The sequence below is a fragment of the Sorex araneus genome, chromosome 6 (assembly GCF_027595985.1).
Source record: "Sorex araneus isolate mSorAra2 chromosome 6, mSorAra2.pri, whole genome shotgun sequence".
Taxonomy (NCBI): domain Eukaryota; kingdom Metazoa; phylum Chordata; class Mammalia; order Eulipotyphla; family Soricidae; genus Sorex; species Sorex araneus.
In genome coordinates, this window is record NC_073307.1 from 90,813,363 (window position 1) to 90,834,397 (window position 21,035).

At 49.8% G+C, this 21,035-nt stretch overlaps 1 protein-coding gene across 1 annotated transcript in view; it reads right to left on the minus strand.

Annotated features, from left to right (window-relative positions):
- The window catches only part of LARGE1 (LARGE xylosyl- and glucuronyltransferase 1), a 531,600-nt gene that overhangs the window by 393,032 nt on the left and 117,533 nt on the right, over nucleotides 1-21,035 (minus strand). The gene's annotated exons all lie outside the window — the stretch shown is intronic.

The window sequence follows — 21,035 nt, forward strand, 5'->3', positions numbered from 1 at the left end:
CAGTGATGCAGTGTGGTGACCTGAATCGCTGCCATAGACCATTACAGAGGGGTTCATGATTGGGTTTCAGTCATACAATGTTCTAACACCCCATCCCTCCACCAGTGTACATTTCCCAGCACCAACGTCCCCAGGTTTTCTCCTGCCAAATCCCCCTGACCACACACACACACACACACACACAAAAAAAAAAAAAAACCTGCCTACCTCTCTCTGTTTCTCTCTCTCTGTCTCTCTCTCTCTCTCCCTCCCTCCCTCTCCCTCTATCTCTCTCTCTCCCTCGTCTTTTGGGCATTGTGCTTTGCGAAACAGGTACTGAAAGGTTATCATGTTTATCCCGTTACCTGCTTTTGACATTCAGTTCTTGCCTAGAGTGATCATTTCCAACGATTATTGTCATCCTGGGGGTAGGGATGCTTATTCAGTGTTGAGAATCAAACCAGCACCTGCGTCCTGCCCCATCTACCTGCTGTGCATTGTCTCTGGCCCTGAGAGATCTTTAAAGACAGGAATCCGGGGCGGGAGAGGTAGTGCAGTGGGTAGGGCTTTGCCTTGCACATGGCAAACCCATGTTTGATCCCTGGCACCTGATACAGTCCCCCAAGCACCGCCAGAAGTAACCCCTGAGTGTATGGCCAGGAGTGACTCTTGAGCACTGCTGGGTGTGCCCCACACCAAAAATAAAAATGAAACATAAAAACAAGGATCCAGGGAGACAGCTCAGGGATGCTGGTTTCTGACATCACAGGGTCCCTGAGAAGACCCCAGAACAAAGCAAAGCCTCAGCAGCACCAAGCATTGACCAGTCTGGCCCGGTCACAGGAGTGTCCCGAGGCCATTGGTGCACAACTAGGGAGGCGCCTCATTTTTTTTGGAGGGGGGTCATACCCGGCAATGCATAGGGGTTCCTCCTGGCTCTGCACTCAGGAATTACCCCTGGTGATGTTCAGGGGACCATATGGGGTGCTGGGAATCGAACCCGGGTTGGCCACGTGCAGGGCAAATGCCCTCCCCGCTGTACTCTCGCTCCAGTTCTGGCATCTCAATGTTTTTAAAATAAAATATTGAAAATAAAATTTAGAAACACACCACAGGGTTCTCCGCATCTCTCTGGCAACAGCAGAAGACACTCGCGGGCTGAGGGACAATATACACGAAGGGAAGGATACAGGACTATGACGATGGCCTCTGCATCTGCTCCTCGGGGCTGAAACCCCAGAAATACGCCAAAAACGGGCGCTAGGGATGGTCTGGAAGATGATGCCACAGAAGCAAGAGAATCAGGAGCCCCGAGCGCACGCACAGGCAGCCACCAGCCAGCAGGGGGCGCTCCCGCGACCCTAGGACCAGCAGGCGCTGCCAAGAAGAGGAAGAAGGTCACTGTGGACTAGATGAAGTTGGCCCAGTATCTCTCCAGGGGCCAGTGGACCAACAGGTGAGAGGTTGAGCAAAGAACTGAGGAACCCACAGCCCACGCTGTGACCTCTCCACCCAGCTGCCTGTGGTGGTGGGGAGAGAAAGAGGGAGTACGGGGAGGGGAAGGTGTATCTGCAGTTGCAAAAGCTAAGCCGGAGAGGGGCAGTGCTGGCACACATAAGCCCCTGGCCAGGTCCTTTCCCACCGGCCCCACCACTCTGTGGGATTCCCTCTGCCTCCCCGCAGACCCATCTCCGAGGCCCAGACCAAGAGGCTTTCTCTTCCAGCCCCTGGACAAGATGTTCCAGACTTGACCCTTTTTGGAGACAGATGAAAGACAGAGAGAGGGGCTGAAGCCCAAGAAGGAGAAAGCCAGACTGGAAACTGCAGAATCCCTTTATTTGTTTTATTTTTTAAATTTAATTTAGGGCTGGAGCCATAGCACAAAGGGTAGGGCGTTTGCCTTGCATGCCGCCAACCCAGGTTCGATTCCTCCATCCCTCTCGGAGAGCCCGGCAAGCTACCGAGAGTATCCCACCCGAACAGCAGAGCCTGGCAAGCTCCCGGTGACATATTCGATATGCCAAAAACAGTAACAAGTCTCACCATGGAGACGTTACTGGTGCCCGCTCAAGCAAATTGATGAACAACGGGACAACAGTGCTACAATTTAAAATAATTTTTTTTTTGCTTTTTTGGGTCACACCCGGCGATGCTCAGGGGTTCCTCCTGGCTCTGCACTCAGGAATCACTCCTGGCGGTGCTCAGGGGACCATATGGGATGCCGGGGATCAAACCCGGGTTGGCCGCGTGCCAGGCAAATGCCCTCCCTGCTGTACTATCACTCCAGCCCCTACTTATTTTATTTTTAAAAATAACTTTACTAAGTCATGAGTTTAGTTACAGACGTTCAATATTCCAACACCCATGCCTCCGCCTTTGCACCTTCCCACCGCTGTTATCTTCAATTTTCCCAGCCACCCCTTGGCCTTCTCCCTCCCCCCCCAACCAGCAGCCTCTCAATGATTTATTTTTACATTGCTTGCTACCAGTAATTTGCTAAAAGGATGATCAAAGCATGTTTCCTTAGAAGCAAGTGTGCGAAGATGGTTGTATCTCACCACGGAGCCCTTAAGCCCTTGTGTAGGAGGTTACCGAGGTGCTGCTACACTGTTACAGGTTGCTTCCCTTTCACAGGACATTCCATCCGGTCTGGGGTGCTACTTAGTGTATCGTATCAGTGTTACAGAGTTTCTGTAACTAATTTCTGACTGCCTGCTTTTATTTATTTATTTATTTATTTTTGCCCGCAAAGGGTTGGTTCTCTGAGGAGGCATGTATAGAGGTTGGCCCGGGGTACTGGGAGGGAAGAGAGGGAAGAACTTCAGTTCTAGCCCGCTCTCCCACCTGGTCTGAGAAAACCCCTCACTGCTCTGGCTCCCGTGCCTCTGCAGAAATCCCTTTATTTTTTTTTTGTATATTATCTCCAACTTATTAATTTTGCATTCCAAAATTAAATTCAAGATTTATCTATTATATAAGGGTCAGTAGATTTTTGCAAATCAATTTATTTATTTATTATTGAATCACCATGAGAAGAGTTACAAAGTCTTCAGGATCAAGTCTCAGTCATACAATGATCAAACACCCATCCCTTCACCAGTGCACATGTACCACCACCAAGGACCCCAGTATGCCCCCCATCCCACCCCCCACCCTGCCTGTGTGGCTGATGATTTTCACTTTACTCTCTCTTTACTTTGATTTATTTAATTTTTCCGACAGAAGATCCACTATTATTATTTGGAATTTCCCCCCACCAATCAGACTTGCCGAAAAGGCACCATTTGATAATTTGTTTTCTATTACTGATGATGAAGAGCATACGATTTTGGACTTCTGGTGTTTTATTAATTAAGTCCAGAGGGATTTCTGCCAGAAGCTGCTGGGTTCCGAGACTGGTTTGTGTGCCTCTGGGGTCATGGCCGTTCAGGATCCCTTTAAACCAAGGAAGCTGGAGACCAGAGAGGGGACAGAAGCCTAGAGGCTTATCTTGCACGCAGTCGATCCTGGTTCAATCCCTGGCCCCATAGGGGGTCCCCAGCACCACCAGGAATGACCCCGGAGCACAAAGCTTGAGTAATCCTGAAGCACCGCAACCCGAAATAAATAACTGCAGTAAATGTTGGGGCTGGAAAGACAGAACAGGAGTTAAGGCACTTGCTTTGCACACAATCAATTCAGGTTTGAACGTGGGCACCACCAGGGCTGACTGCTGGGCACAGAATCAGGAGAAAGTCCTGAGCACTGACACTGGTGCTGGGAAATGGACACTGGTGGAGAGACGGGTGCTGGAACACTGGATACTGAGACCCAGCCACGAGCAGCTCTGCAACTGTATCTCATGGTGATTCAAGGAAGGAAGGAAGGAAGGAAGGAAGGAAGGAAGGAAGGAAGGAAGGAAGGAAGGAAGGAAAGAAAGAAAGAAAGAAAGAAAGAAAGAAAGGAAGGAAAGGAAGGAAGAAAGGAAGGAAGAAATAAAAGAAAGAAAGAAAGAAAGAGACGAAGGAAAGAAAGAAAGGAAGGAAGAAAGAGAAAAAAGAAAGGAAAACATGAACAATAAGGAAAAGAAGAAAAGAAAGAAAAAAGAGGGTAAGAAAGAAAAAAGGAAGAAGGAAGGAGGAAGGAAGGAAACAAAGGAAAGAAAGTAAAAAGAAAGAAAAGGAAAGAAAGAAAACAAGGAAAGAAGGAAAGAAAAAAAGAAAAAGAAAGAAAAGAAAAAAAGAAAAAGAAAGACAAGGAAAGAAAGAAAAACAGAAAGCCCTGAGCACCACTGGGTGTGCCACAGCGCCCCCACCCACTCACCAGGCAGAAAATAACAAGAATAATTATAATTACAATAATAATTAAAGAATAGGGCTGGAGCGATAGCACAGCAGGTAGGGCGTTCGCCTTGCACATGGCCAACCTGGGTTCGATTCCTCCGCCCCTCTCGGAGAGCCCGGCAAGCTGCCAAGAGTATCCCGCCCACACGGCAGAGCCTGGCAAGTTCCCCGTGGCGTATTTGATAGGCCAAAAACAGGAACAACAAGTCTCACCATGGAGACGTTACTGGTGCCCGCTCGAGCAAATCGATGAGCAAATGGGATGACCGTGACAATTAAAGAATGTTGATGAGGTCCAGAGAGATGACCTGCCGAGCTCACCACTCTGGCCTCTGCTTTCTGATTTTCAATGATGGAATTCTCAAAGTGACCAATGAGGGAGGTGGTATTGTTCTTCATTCCCATTCATGGATGGGAAAACTGAGGCCCAGAGCAATTCAGTGACTGGTGGGAGATCACATCCATACAAGCCACAGGCCCTGATCTCTCTTAACTGAGAGAAAGAACCTTCGCCAGAGGATCCTTCCCCTACCTTTCCTATCATCCAAATCCTTCCTAGCGAATCTCCCGATTAAGTTCTTTCTCAGAGTCGGATAGATAATAGTCACTTGCTCTCAACCCTAAAATTAAATGTACAATAGACCAGTATAATTGGAGGGTTACAGATTATTTTAGATTTAAGGAGGAAATAAAAATATACGCTGGGCTGAACTCAAAAAGCATTAGCGGTTAAATAACATTAAAAAAAACCAACTCTTTAAAACATTTGTGTTTCTCCTTTCCTCTCTCTGGCGGCAGAAATTCACTTCCACGGGAACAATGTGTACAAAGTTTTAAGAGAGTCCGGGATAGTTTGCATTTTATGATCACGCCGGCATCTGAAATTAAACCCAGCAGGTAAAAAAATACCCCTTCGCGGATTAGACTTTTAAATGACACCTCTGTGTGCTAAAAGCACATTTTATAGAAAAAAAAAATCTCAATTTATTCAGAAGTTCCTTTAGGAAGGCAATACGGGAACCAACACCAGGAAAAGAAAGGAACGAAGAAACAGGAGGTAGGCTGGAAATTACATCCCCAACTGGCTCAAATGTTGATGCATTAACTTGGAAAACCAAGTCTCCGTCTGCCTGTGGCTGGGGAAATGGTCTAGGAAATTTCTAGAGTTTAAAGGGGGAAGGAAAAAAAAAGAGAGAGAGAGAGCTCAGTTTTTCTAAGAAGGTCCTCTAGCAATCAATGCAGAAATATCCCGGGAGAAAAGGAAGAAAGAAGCGAGATGGACGGACGCCGGATGATACACCCTCCTAAAGGCTCAACTTTTAGGATGATCGAGGCGGGGTTCTCTCTAAATCCTCCTCTGTGGGATGCATTATCCACTTTGCTGGCTCAAACCCTTCCATCGCTCCTGCTAGACCTCCACGTCACCTGTCTCCTCCCCGCTGTCTTAACCAGTAGAATCTCCACGTGGGAAGGACCAGGGCAAGTCGCGATCCCTCTGGCCAGCAACAGAGAACAGAAAACTGAGAGGAAAACGTGATTGCAAGTCAGCACAAGGCAGAACCACGGAGCATGCGTGCACCGTGCAAGCTCTGTGCGTCTGCTCCGGTATCTACAGGTTCGGAAACGGGCTCCACTGATGACAATGGTCCCTGGTGCTGGGATAAGGCTCCTTCCAAGAGATATACAGGTAAGCGTGTCCCGAACCTTACTCAAGGGGTCGGCATTACTTTCCTAATAAAAGATATGGAAAAACCCATGCAAGTCATGATGTCTTTTTCCTATAGAGCTTTTTTTTTAATCTTTTTTAAAAATTCAATTTTATTTTTATAAAGTAGTTCACAGTATTTGATTACATTCAATACTCGAACACCAATCCCACCACCATGACACCTTCCTATCACCATATTTCGGGTGTTTCCATCCCGAACCCCAACCCCTGCCCCAAGGCCAAAACCGAAAAAATTTTATTTTGTATTGTTTGTTATGAAAAACCGCTGAAAATGATCCAAAAAAGTTTCCTTAGAGGAAAATTCACGAAGACTGTGGTATTTCACCCAGGGGCCATTAAGCCCTTCTGTACGAGATTACTAACGTGTTGTTAAAGATCAAGCCTGATGTATGTGTGTGTGTGTCTGTGTATGTATACATACAGGTGTATATACATATCACTGTCACTGTTATCCCATTGCTCATCGATTTGTTCGAGCGGGCACCAGTAACGTCTCTCATTGTGAGACTTATTGTTACTGTTTTTGGCATATACAATACGCCACGGGTAGCTTGCCAGGCTCTGCCATGCGGGCAGGATACTCTCGGTAGCTTGCCGGGCTCTCTGAGAGGGGATATATATATATATATATATATATATATATACATATATCTGTAAAAATATATTTCTCTCTAAGATTGGTTGCCTTTTACTGTGAACCCCATCAAATGTGGTACACTACTCTTGGAACATTAGTGGGATATTAGAGGTATGAGATGGTTCTGGAAGTTTCTGGCTGCCGGGGCTGGGTCCGGCGGCACGGCCATGGCCAGTTCCTCTAGAGCTTTTGGTTCAAGGGACCTCAGCTGCCGTAAGCAAACGTCTTGCCTGTGGCCTACCCTGGTTGGATTCTCAGCATTGCCTGTCTCCCTGCTGTGCACCATGGGTGTGGACTCCCAAACCAAAGAATAACAAAATCAAATCAACAACCATAGGGCTGGAGCAATAGCACAGCGGGTAGGGTGTTTGCCTTGCATGCGGCTGACCTGGGTTCGATTCCCAGCATCCCATGTGGTCCCCAAAGTACAGCCAGGAGTAATTCCTGAGTGCAGAGCCAGGAGTAACCCCTGACCATCGCTGGGTGTGATCCACCAAAAAAAAAAGAAAAAAAAACCAACCACAACAGGAAAAAGATGTATGTTAGTGAGAACATCACCGACTGCCAGGAGCTTTGCGTTAATGAGTGTTGGAGCCCAGCCTTCTAGAGGTGGCTGGTTCCCACTGCAAAAACTCCCTTTGGATTCCCTCAGTCTACACTGCAGGCTCCAGACACCTCACCGGCCGTCTTTCCATCTTTCCATTTGCCATGAAGCAAGTTAGAAATGACTCTGCATGCATGTTTCAAGATGGATGTATGGTCCAGGAACAGCGGAAATAAAATCTAAGGAAGCTAAAAAAAAAAAGTGTGTGTGTGTGTGTGTGTGTGTGTGTGTGTGTGTGTGTGTTAAGGAATGCAATGGTCTAAACTTACAAAATCTAAACTTACAAAATCACTCAAGATCCCAGTCTGATCTTAAGGGCAAAGTGGGAGTTCCTGGGGGTATGGGGACACACACACACACACACACACACACACACACACACACACACCTTGCCTCTCCTTCCCAACTGTACTGCCCTAGAGAAATGTGATGTCGCAGCTGCTCTCCGTGCCTCTCCCTAGGCAGGTAAGTGCTGAGGCAGGAGATGAAGCCAGCGGACAGGGAGACTTGCTCCCTCCCGGCCCCCCTGCCTTTCAGAAGGACAGTCGGCCGCTCGGAAACGCCCGGACCCTTTCTCTGGACTAATCCACGTGCCTCTCTTTGCAGACGTTCACCCCAGACCGTCCCGGTCCCCTCACACGTTCGCTTCCCTGCGTGGTGGATGAAGACCAGGAGGGACCCAGGGTTTCCACGTGGGGCTCAACTTCTCCTTCCCCAGGGAGGAAACCTCCCGCCATTCCCACAGCTGGGAGAACCATCTGGAAGCTGGTGTCTCTCCAGCGCTGCCCTCTCCTGGGGCCTCCAGAGTCCCACGAGCTCATGAGCTGCCTCTATCACTTGCACATCCACTTTCTGCCTCTCAACTTGCCCCTCTCCGGAGCCTCCTCCCCTCTTGGAAGGGCAACGGCGTCTACTCCTGCTGCTCGGGCCGGACAGACACCCGCAGCCCCTCCGGGGCCCCGACTCCGCTCTCTCCTCTCGCACCCCACCCGCGTGGGCTCAGGTCCTGCCCTTTTCAAGTCTTGGCTTTTAGGCACTTCCCTCAGCTTCGGCTGCTAGGCCACGCATCCACACCACCACCGCCTCTTTCTTGCATCCTCTGCAGAAGGCTCACCCACGGAATCATTCTCCGTTGCCCTGGCAGCTCTTGGCCACATCTGGAAGGACCAGGAGGGCAGGGAGGGCAGAGGAATCCCAGGTGCCAGCCTCATATGCCTTCTGCTCTTCTCCCCTCTGACCCAAGGATTCTCTCCCTCCCCACCCCCATGGCACCGGGTCCTGGTTGCTTCCTTCGTGCCTTTTGGAATTATATAATCATCTATTTGTTTAGCTGCCGCCTGGCCCCCTACGTTTTAATTTCTACTTGGGCAAAGGCCATGGATGCTTTGTATTCAGTGTATACCCAGGCACACAGGAGGCCATTCACTGGGTGGATGGGTAGATGGGTGGGAGGGTGGGTGCTGGGCTGAAAGATGGGTGAATGGTTGGATTAAGGGTGGGTGGGGTAGATGAATGCATGGGTGGGTGGGTGGATGAATGAAGCAATAGAGAGATGGGTGGGGTGGCTGGATGGATGTATTGATAGACTGCAGGATGGGTGAATGGAAAGGGAGGACAGAGGGAAGAATGAATGGATGAATGGATGATGGATGGATGGATGGATGGATGGATGGATGGATGGATGGATGATAGATGAAAGGGCGGTTGGCTGGGTAGATATATGGATGGCTAAGGGGGGAGATGGAAAGATGGTGGATAAATGGATATATTATTGGATAGATTGGGTGAGTGGGTAGGTGGATAGACGAGTGGATGGAAGGACAGTGGATGAGTGGATGGGTGGGTGGGTGGGTGAGTGGTGGAGGATGGATGATGAATGGGAGGGGTGTTCTCTCAGTGCCTGCAGTCACTCATTCATCTCTATGTTTCAATAATCTCTTTGTTAAGAAAGAAGTACTGCCGGGGCAGCAGCGATAGCACGGCACAGGGTGGGTGTTTGCCTAGTACACGGCTAATCTCGGTTCAATCCCCGGCACCACACATGGTCCCCTGAGCCTACCAAAAGTGATCTCTGAGCAAAGAGCCAGGGGTAAGCCTTGAGCACTGCCAGGTGAGACCCAAGACCAAAACCAACCCCTCCAACTCCCCCTACCCCCCAAAAAAATAAAACAAAAGAACAACTGAAGTTGGAGAGAATAGCCCAGCGGGGAAGGCACTTGCCTTGCACGTGGTCTACTAAGGTTCAACCCCTGGTACCCTAGAGAGCCCCCCCAAATCCCACCAGGAGTGATCCCTGATCTCAGATCCAGGCGTTAGCCCTGAGCACAACTGGGGGTGCTCCCCCCAAACCAACAAATACATTAAATAGACACGCATGAACTAATAAGGGTGGCTCGGTGGTAGAAGTCCCCCCTCCCAGGCACGAGACCAGGGTTCAACCCCACACACGGCCACTCGCCGTCACAGACCCTGCAGCTGTCCCAGTACCCCAACCAAGGATGCCGGGTGCAGCCTCGAGGGAGCACTGTGCTTAAGTGTGCCACCCCACCCCAGGAGGCTGTGACCACAGAATGATGGAAAGGGGCAAAATCTTTGACTGGCAGATCTGTGTAGGAGAGACGCAATCAAGCGGGCGCCCACCGCTGTACTGAGCCCCTCAGAAGCCCGCCAGCTCCTGGCTACTGTAAAGAGAGCTGCTATGAACAGACAAGCGCAGATGTCACTTCTACCGTATTTTCTGGAATCTCCGGGATATATTCCCAGAAGTGGTATTGCTGGGTCAAATGGGAGCTCGATTTCTAGTTTTCTTGAGAAACGTCCATACTGTTTTCCAAAAAGGCTGGGCCAGTTGGCATTCCCACCAGCAGTGAAGGAAGAGTCCCCTTCTCCTCACAGTCACAGCAACACCTGTTGCTTCTGTTCTTTGTAAGTTTGTAATTGCATCTCGAGGTGATTCATTTAAAAAAAAAAAGAAGGAAGAAGAAGAAAAAGAGGAGGAGGAGGAGGAGGAGGAGGAGAAGGAGAAGGAGAAGGAGAAGGAGAAGGAGAAGAAGAAGAAGAAGAAGAAGAAGAAGAAGAAGAAGAAGAAGAAGAAGAAGAAGAAGAAGAAGAAGAAGAAGAAGAAGAAGAAGAAGAAAGAAGAGGAGGAGGAGGAGAAAGAAAGAGGAGGAAGAGGAAGAGGAGAAAGAAAGAGGAGGAAGAGGAGGACGAGGAGGAGAAAGAAAGAGGAAGAAGAGGAGGAGGAGGAGGAGGAGAAGGAAGAAGGAGGAGGAGGAGTAAGTGGAGGAGGAGGAGGAGGAGAAGAAGGAGAAGGAGGAGGAGGAGGAGGAGGAAGAAGAAAGAAGTCCGCCAGCACCTGGGCAGTCACGTGGGAAGCTCCTGCTGGCAGCCCCTTCCCCTTCCCCTGACCCCTGGGGAGGACACAGACAGGTGCCTGGCCCCTGCACCCAGGGCAGCCCACTCTGGCACACTTGTCCTGAAGTCACTTCCTCCCTCCCTCCTTTCCTTCCTTCTTAAGTTTCTCCCTCTAGCGTCCCGGTGACCCTCTGCCCTTTCCCACTGCCCCCCCCATCTCCTCCCCATCTTTTCTCCCCTCTTCACTGGGAGAACAGCAGGAGGCCGCAGAGGCAACTGTTTCAAAGCTGATCACATGGGGCTGGAGCGACAGTCCATCAGGGAAGGCGTCTGCCTTGCACGCGGCCGACCCAGGTTCGATTCCCAGCATCCCATATGGGTCCCCCGAGCACCGCCAGGAGTGATTCCTGCGCGCAGACCCAGGTGTAACTCCTGAACATTGCCGGATGTGACCCAGAAAGCAAAAATAAATAAATGAATAAGAGCTGATCGCACGCGCTGAGAGTGGAAAAGCCACACGCCACGCGGCTGGGACAAACACGGCACACTCGGTGCTGGGTGGAGCGCTGGAAGGGTCCGCTCCCGCCTACTTAGCTTGTCTTGACTCCCACCCCCTCGGTGTGAAGCCCAGTGCTCCCACCCCTGGAAAACACAGCCCTTCACCACCCTTGCACCCCTGTGATGTCCCAGACATCGAGGGCAGAGGGGCTTGGACCCAGCCTTCCACTGCAGCTGGCCTGTCCATTTTGCCTCCATTCTGCCTTTCCTGGGGGTCTCAGAGAAGACCAGGAGCCAGGGGGGCAAATGTCGGCGCCTACCACCCACACAATCACAGCCAGTCACTCCACATCCGGGAGTTCTCCTCTTATTGATTGATTGATTGATTGATTGATTTTGTTTTGGGGGGGTCACACTTGGCAGTGCTCAGTGGTTCCTTCTGGCTCAGGCCTCAGGAGTCACTCCTGGTGGTGCTTGAGGGACCACAGGGCATGCCAGGGAGCAAACCCAGGGCGGCCACGTGCAAGGCAAGCAAGTGCCTTTCCTGTTCTACTACTGCTCCAGCCCCATCTTATTAGGCTGCTCATCTCTGGGTTTTTTTTTTTCTTTCTTTCTATTTTCAGGAAAGCCCATGGCAACAGCAAGTGCTGAGGGCTGTTGCCAGGATCCAGGGAGCTGGAACCCGACGGGAATCACGCCACTACATGAGACAGACGCTCCATTAACGACGTGACAATGACTTAGTTGAAGTTCAGCTGCCCGGCCCCATCCGGGAACATGGGTCACTGGTCTCTGGTCCTCCCCGGGCTCCTCTAGCCATCGGGGGTCAGAAGGAAAATGTCGGGGCTGGAGCGATAGCACAGCGGGGAGGGCGTTTGTCTTGCATGTGGACGACCCGGGTTCAATTCCCAGCATCCCATAGGGGCCCCTGAGCACTGCCAGGAGTAACTCCTGAGTGCATGAGCCAGGAGGAACCCCTGTGTATCGCCCGGTGTGACCGAAAAAGAAAAAAAAAAAAAGGTCACATGAGGAGGGTCATACGATGATCCGGTCTGGAGGCCGGGCTGTTTCTGGAGAGCTGGCTTCCTAGTTCCTAGACCATCTTATTCTCATCGGAACCTCACCCAAGAGGTTAAAAGAAAAAAGGAGTTATCTGGACCTTCTTTAAAAAAAATTTGTGTGTATTGTCTTTTGGGCCACACCCAAGAGAGTCTCAGGGCTGTATCTGGGCCAGCTTAGTAAGTCCCGATCCCATTCATGAGGTATACAATGGCAATGCATTTGGCAATTCTGCCCCTTCTCATCCAGGAGCGGTATCACATCAGGTATGGCAACTGCCTTGCACGAGGCTGAGCAGGGTTCGATTCATCCGTCCCTCTCGGAGAGCCCGGCAAGCTACTGAGAGTATCTCACCCGCATGGCAGAGCCTGGCAAGCTCCCCGTGGCGTATTCGATATGCCAAAAACAGTCACAACAAGTCTCACAATGGAGACTGGTGCCTGCTCGAGCAAATCGCTGAACAACGAGATGACAGTGACAGTGACGTCTTGAAATTAATCGCCAAGTTAATTACCCACTCCACACCCTGACGAGGTATCTTATACAGGTAGAATTGGAGAAGTGCGAGGCTGCCGATGTGGAATGCAGAAGACTCTAGGGCATGGGTCTCAAGAAGCCCTTGGGAAGTCCCAAGGACAGACAAACAGACATCGACACCAAAAACACCCTTGCAAGACAGGACCAGGACAGATGGCTCTCCAAAGAAAACATCTGGTCTACCTCACCAAACATGTTGGAACCATTGAGAAAGCCGCCCAAGACCAGCAGGGTATCCCTGGGAGAAAGAGCCCCTAGGATGGGTGCAAGGGTGAGAGTGGGCAGCCAGTCCATTCGGTGAGAGGTGGGTGATGAGACTCGTGGAGAGCCACAGACTAGGCTGGTGTCGAACCCCAGTAGAACCAGAACTTCCAGGGCCGCTGACACTCCTAGGGTAAGAATCACGACCTGAGGCCCCAGAGCACAGGGAGGAGAAGGAAAGAAAGAGTGGAGGGGGAGGGGAGAAGAGACAGATGAGGAGCCCGGTGGCCAGGTCAGGGGACCCTGGTACAAAGGGGGTGGGAAGGAATGACAGAGCCAGATACCCAAACCACAGGGTCAATAACACTGAAACCAAGAGACCCAAACCTGAACATCCAAACTTAGAAAGGGGCCTGTCGGGAGGGCAGGGAGGGGGGCGGGAGCGGGTATGGGCAGGGACCTGGGAGCGTTGGTCGAGGGAAGGTCACACTGGCGGTGACATCAGTGGCTGCAATGTTGTCTATCTAAACCTCAGCGATGAATAACTGCAAAATCACAGCGCTCTAATTTAAAAAATGTGGGAAAGGAGAGGGGATGAATTTTATGAGAATTCAGGGAATGAATATTAAATGGGTAAAAATTAAAATGATCTAAGCCTTCCCCACCACCGCCACCATGCCAAAAATTAAAAAAAAAAAATCACTGCCTCTGGGTTGAAGTCAAGTAGCAATTCTGCAGGGTCTAGAGGACTGGATCTTGGCGGGTGGCACCTGTAGACCCCCTTGGAGGTCTCTGGAGGCTGAGCCAGAGTGGGGGGGGGCTTCTAATAGTTGTGTTAATCCCACTCCTGGGCTGGAGGGATAGCATAGCGGTTAGGGTGTTTGCCTTACACACAGCCGACCCGGGTTCAATTCCTCCATCCCTCTCGGAGAGCCCAGCAAGCTACCGAGAGTATCCTGCCCGCACGTTAGAGCCTGGCAAGCTCCCCGTGGCGTATTTGATATGCCAAAAACACAATGGAGACGTTACTGGTGCCCGCTTGAGCAAATTGATGAGCAACGAGATGACAGCAGCAATGACAATCCCACTCCTATTAGTCCCATGCTGGTGACATCCATAGGGATACAAATCAGCATTATTAAAGAAAACGTTTTTTTGCTTTTTGGGTCACACCCGGTGATGCACAGGGGTCACTCCTGGCTCTGCACTCAGGAATTACTCCTGGAGGTGCTGGGGGGACCCTATGGGATGCTGGGAATCAAACCTGGGTTAGCCGGGTACAAGCCAAACACCCTTCCCGCTGTCCCCTCTGTCCTCATGCTCCGGCCCCTATATTCTTTTTTTGCTTGTTTGATTTTCCTTTGGGGGCCACACCTGGCAGTGCTCAGGACTCACTTCTGGCTCTGCACTTAGGGGTCACTCCTGGTGGGGCTTGGGAGAATATATGGGATGCTGGGGATTGAACCCAGGTTGGTCGTGTGCAGGCAAACGCCCTCACTGCTGTCCTATCGCTCCAGCCCCCAAATTAATATTTTTTTATTGAATAACCGTGCTTTTGAGTTTCAGTCATACAACGTTCCAACACCCATCCCCCCTCCAGGGTACAGGTTCCTACCGCCAATATACCCGGTATCCCCCTCTTCCTAATAACCAGGGTCCATCGGAACCTCCTTCACATCTCCTGGAGGCAGGCCAGTTCCTTTGACCTTTCCTGTGACTTGAGGCACTGACTTTTTCTGAGTCAGTTTCCTCCCTGGCAGTCTGCTCCTTCACTGGAGCAGGGACAGGGCACCCCCCAAAACACCTCTGCCCAGCCAAGGAGCACAGTGATACCCCCAGGTCAGCCACGAGAGCCACTGCCGCATGCTCTGACCCTTTGAAGGGCCACTAACACCCGACCACAGGCGGGGACCTGGCTGTGGACAGGAGGTTTCTCCCTCAGGCATCTGGAAAAGTCCAAGAGCTGCATGCAGGTACGATCCGGCTGAGAACCCTCTTTGCGTTTCTAAATTGCTGACTAATCTTTAGATCCTCATACAACAGAGAATTCCCCCCACCCCTCCCCCACCCCTCCCCCACCCCCGCATATAAGGCTCACCCGTCCCCATTCTGTCTAAATTGCTGACTAATTTTTGGATCCTCACACAACAGAGAACCCCACCCCCCCATTCTGGGGGCTTCTTCCTCAGGGCTTCCCAAAGACCTGCCCCCTCCTGAAGCCATCCAATGGAGATTAGGGTATCAACTATGGGGCGGGGGTGGGGAATGGACACTTGTCTAACCCATGGTCTAACATGGGCATTTCATTGGATCCTTTCCAGGTTCCTTTCTTGGGTGCATCACTCCCCCCTCAGGACAGTCCTATTGGATCAGGGTCCTGCCCCATTGCGTGATGCGAGCTTCATGCGTGACTCCTGCAGCGCCCCTCTTTCCAAATAAGGGCACCATCTGGAGGTTTGGGCCTTTTTCTCTTTTTGCTTTTTTGGGTCACACCCAGCGATGCTCAGGGGTGACTCCTGGCTCTGCACTCAGTAATGACTCCTGGTGGTGCTTGAAGGACCCTATGGGATGCCAGGAATTGAACCGGGGTTGGCCGCGTGCAAGGCAAATGCCCTTCCTGCATTGTTGCTCTGGCCCCGGTTTGGACCTTTATCATAAAAATCTGGAGATTTTTTTAATCACCACCATGATTCTTGGTGGTGGAATATGTGCACTGGTGAAGGGATGGGTGTTTGAGCATTGTATAACTGAGACTTAAACCTGAAAGCTTTGTAACTTTCCACATGGTGATTCAATAAAAGAATTAAAAAAAAAATCTGGAGAGGACTGAGACCCCCATCTCCTACCAGCCACCTTCTGCTCCCGCAAACATCAAGAAAGGAAGCCATCCTGAGGTCATGGATCACAATGCGGGGTGTTGTCCATTCTAGTGGAGTTACAGATGTGTCCAGTCCCCAGGGGCCACTTGTTAAAGACCAGCGGCATTGACCCCGGGTGACTGGAAGACGGGTGGAGTGAGCTGAGAGTAGCCTCCCGTCTTCACCTTGTACAAGGCGCTCAAGAGGATCAAGGAATCAGGCTCTGGCAGTTCAGAACCCTGCTCTGCCCGCAGGCAATTCCTCGATCCAACTGGACACAGCCCTGTGGTCCTTGGCATCCAAGTCCAATTAGTACTAGTTCTACAAATACACGCCCAGATCCCAGCATCTCCCTCTCTGCCCCAGAACCCAGCAGAAGAGAGAAGTTCCATCGTCGGCGGCAGTGTTACAAATCCCTGTGTGGTTCCTGACAAGCTCTGATTTTTCCAGCTCTGGGAAGTCCTCTCTGATGATGTTTCTGCCACCTTCCGTGTTAGAGATTAAGTCTCAGGCAAACAGGGCTCGGAGAGAGAGAGAAGGAGTCCAGGCTTCTGGTGCTTGCCTTGCATAATAGCCAACCTCGGCTCAATCGCTGGCACGACACAAGGTCCCCCTGAGTACCTTTAGGGCCAATCCCTGAGCACAGAGCCAGGAGTAAACCTTGTGCACTGCAGGACATGACCCTCCAACCCTGCCTTTGCCAAATAAATAACTCTTAGGCAACCAGGAGTCTATTTAAGAAAAAAAAAACCCGTGTGTCCAGATATATCTCACTCACAACAGACTGGACAGATGCAGCCCATCAAGCAAACAGTCTGGTTAATAAGTGCTAGTTCATTAGTTGTGAAGCTGTCACGAGAACCCAACGACTGTGACAACACACAGGGCTGTCCCCCATCCCAGAAGTCAGGCTAAATGCTTTCCGTTTTTATCACCCAATCCATAACCTGGCTGTCTGACTTTGAGAATCAACAGCCTGGTGGTTTTGGCATCCGATAAATTTGTCTTCGGTTGGACGTTTGTCATCTCCCGTGCCACTTGCAGAGGGTAGGGGAAGGTAAATGGATCCACTTGCGGCATTTGTTTCCCCAAATCTATAATTTCACACTGACATCTTCCATAAACCAGAGGAGGCAGAGAAGGCAAAGGAAGCAGGTTTCAGGGACCCCATTCCAGGACCAAGGAAGCACCCCACTGAGATCATTTGGGATAACGAATAGAACAGGCTTCTGCAGGCAACTGGTCTACCCAGGCCAACCTCATCACTCACCTGGCAAGAAATTTTCATCCAGCACTTTATTTGACTAAGTACCAATCCCTGTACCAAGTCATTTACATGAATTAGCTCATTAGTCCTCACCGGAGAGCTGCCTGGGAAAAGGTGTTTTCTATACAGACGGAAATAAATAGATAACACATTTATTCCTTCTTCTATTTATATGGAACACTAAAAGGGAAGTCAGGCAATGCTGCTTTTGTGGATAAGGCAGCAAGGAACTCAAAGGGCGTGTTAAAGCAAATCAGCACAAAATAGCGGCGCCTCGAAAATCAATGAGCTGAAGCCAGAAAAGAGATATTGAGGGGAGGGGAAGAAATGCTCAAATCCAGGACCAATGAGACAACTGAGCAAGAGAGCATCCAACAGTGAGCACCAAGTTCCAAGAACCCCCCCTGCACACACACACACACACACACACACACACACACACACACACACACACCAGCACTAGGGGGCAGAATAAAGATGTGAAATTCCAGTGTCTCTTCACCATGAAAACTGTCACTGTCACTGTCATCCCATTGCTCATCGATTTGCTCGAGCGGGCACCAGTAACGTCTCCATTGTGAGACTCGTTGTTACTGTTTTTGGCATATCGAATACGCCCCGGGTAGCAATACTTAAAAAAAAATCTGCTCAAAGGGCAAAAATGGAAAGATTCAGATTTGGTAGGATTTAAGGTGGGGAAGAGAGGAAAATAAAGTTTTTGAGAATCATTTCTCAAACGAGAGGTGATGAGGGTGTAGTGACTTTAAATATCAATATTATAACCCTTAACACAATGATAACCATGTTACCTGAACTACAACTTGAGGAGGGGGGGAAAGACCCTCCCCAGCTCAAATCCAGAAAAACAGAAAGTATTTACCAGGCACTTGAAAGAGAAAGATAAGGAGGAAGTCTGATTAACAGGAGACTTTTCTCAGGGTTTTTCTCAGGGTTTAGGGGGTGCCAAGAAAACATTCCAAAATTAAATAGTAGTGTCACCACACATACATGTGAATATACTAAAAAGCACTGAATTGTACACTATATAGAAGGGGGGAGGCATTTATGCTATGTGAATCAGAGTTCAACTTTAAAGACAATCAGAGAATCAGTGAAACACAGGACTTAGTGCCCTACCCCCAAATAAAGAATTGAGTTAAAAGAAAACAAATTCCACTCATCACCCTTATTTATCCTGAGAGTTTCCAGATTGCAGCTTGAAAGACAACCTACTCCAAGGCCTGGCTGGTTTAATGTACAGAACACACCTGCAATCACAGATACTATCATCCTTCATTTAGAGAAGAAAAGAAAAGAACAGGAAAGAAAAGAAAGCAAGAGAAAGAAAGGAAAAGAAGAGAGGAAGAGAAGGAAGGAAGAGGAAGGAAGGAAGAAATGAAGGAAGGAAGGAAGGAAGGAAGGAAGGAAGGAAGGAAGTGAGGGAGGGAGGGAGGGAGGGAGGGAGGGAGGAAGGAAAAGAAAAGATGGACAACCAAACACAACTGTAGGATAACATTGGTTTGTCTTTTCTACCTTGCCACAGGGAGCTTAGGGTTATTAGGTTACTCCCATCACAGTGCTCCTATTCTTCTGTGTTTATTAGTATTTTTTTTTTGTGCTCTGCTTCCCCAACTGGTCAATTACCTTTATCTTCTAATCAGAGTCTGCTAACTTGGGAATATTGCTTTTCTCTTCTCCTTAAGTTCTTTGCATAGTTAATTCAGAGCAACATCCCTTTTGTATAGACACAAGAAGACAGGTAATGCTACACTCTTGTAGCATTGACTCCAAGTGATATTCACTCCTGGGCATCTGTTCTCTCAACTTAAGCCTCAGTTGCCCTTACTTCGTAGCACCCAAAAAGCAGGGTCCTGACGAGAGAATAGATAGACACAGAGCAAGCTGTGAACTACCCAGGCATCGAAATGGGCCAGGCCGAAGCACCATAATACTTAACTATAAGTTAAGAGCATGGTCATGGACAAATCCTGTCATGACCCAAAAAGTATCAGCTGGACTAGGACCCTGCTAGGGTTAGGAAAGATTAATGTGGCCCGAGCACTGTAGTCTGAAATCTATAGCGAGATGTCCCCAGGAGAGCCACCCTACAAGCTTAATATATCTCTTACTGTGTCCACACAAAATAACTAATACTAAGAAGTAGAATTAGGATGTCAATTAAGATGCTACACCCCTAAGTGGTATTGTTGCCCTCGAGCTGAAGAAGGACTTTCATATGTTGATTTTGCTACTGGGTGTGGTTGCTACCCCCAATGGTGGGAGTTGGTGAAAGACTAGAGAGAAACCAGGTGGCTGGCGGGCACGCAGAGAGATGAGTGTGAGAGACGGGAGGAGACGGGAATGAGGGGCAGGGTGAGACTGGAATGGGGAGCTGAGTGAGACTGGAACAGGCGTGTGGGGAGAACGGAATAAATGGCAACTGATCACCCACCAGCCTGGCCCTCATTTCCTCCTTCATCCACCCCTGGCACTGGCTATCTGGATTGGGGGAGTGGCTCGAGACCACCAAACGCAGGCATCGAGAGAGCCTTGCAGGGTTCCGTAGTGGCCTCAAGATTCCACAAACAAGTAATTCCCCTAGAGATATGCGATGCCCTCAAGGGTATATCAGGGACCAAACACCTGATAGAGAGCATGTAACAAAAACAGTATTGTCTGAGTGGGGTCTGGGTCTCTCCTCGGAGAGCCGTAAGTCTCTTTAAGAAGGGTCAGTGCTTTTTCAGAAAAAGCCCTCTGGAAGACAGAGTTGAGATTTATGGGGAGAGAGACTGGAGCCGGGGGATGGGAAGAAAGAAAGAAGGCAGGCCAGGCGGAGACATGATTTTCCTTGCCATAGGCACGTCCTGAGAGAGGCAGGAAAGAGGGGATGGGTGTGTGTATTATTTGCAGCAGACAAATATCTGCTGCAACCCAGTGGGTAGGAGAAATCTTTCTTACAACCTCGCTGGGAATAGGGGACCTGGTTGCAGAACAAGATGCGGACGGCACTAGTACAGCCATAGAATTCTGACAATCTGGGTACAGTATCGCCTGGATACTGGTTTGAGGCTCTTCCTGTTCCTGGAGCGAGCAGATATCACTGGGCTACACTAGCACGCGACAGGGACAAATGGAGACGTTACTGGTGCCTGCTCGAGCAAATCAAAGATCAACGGGATGACAAGTGATACAAGTGATCGCCTGGAAATCCCCTGGTGGCAGTGGATTACCAGGCTCCGCTGGAAAGTGTCATCCAGGAGACGGGGCTGGCGTGAGGGAGTAGCATCCTTCATAGACGGGTGAGGGAGAGGACTAGAGACTCTAAAGGAAACACAACGATGGCAAAGGCCATTGATACTGATCCTTTCTCTCACTTTCTTCTTTTTCTCATCTTTCATGCCGGACGGTGGCCGACACCTGTCATCCGTCCTTCAGGGACAACCTCTTTGGACAGCCTGACCCATTCTTTAAAGACTCCCCACAATGCAGTTGAAGGAGCAGGCTCTTTTTTGCTTTTTTTTCTTCTACTAAGCCTTGGCAGTCATCACTGGATTGCTGAGGACCCAACCGTTAACTCCTCACGGCGGTGATGTTTTCCATACAGCATCTCACTGAAACCCACTCCTGTGAATGAGGCGGGAATACTATTTATTAGAAAAGGAAATGAGAGCAATTTGCTGGAAGATGCCCAGCTAGAAAGCCACGGACGAAGAAGCAGAGGCAGCAAATTGCTTCCAGAACTCTCCTCTCTCCCACCTACTTGCTCAGAGACTGGGGGCCCCCCTGACAGCTCCATGAAGCATTTCTGAGTGTTCTTCAAATTTGAAGGGACAGAAAAGGGAACATAGAAGCTTCTCATGTGCTCGGCGCTCTGTAAATGACCTAAAGGATTAAGGGACCCTGATGTAAGATGAAATCGTAGGCTGGAAAGTTGCATGAAAGTGACAGCCTAATCTCGAAGAAGACGGTGGTACTAACTTTCAGGACAGG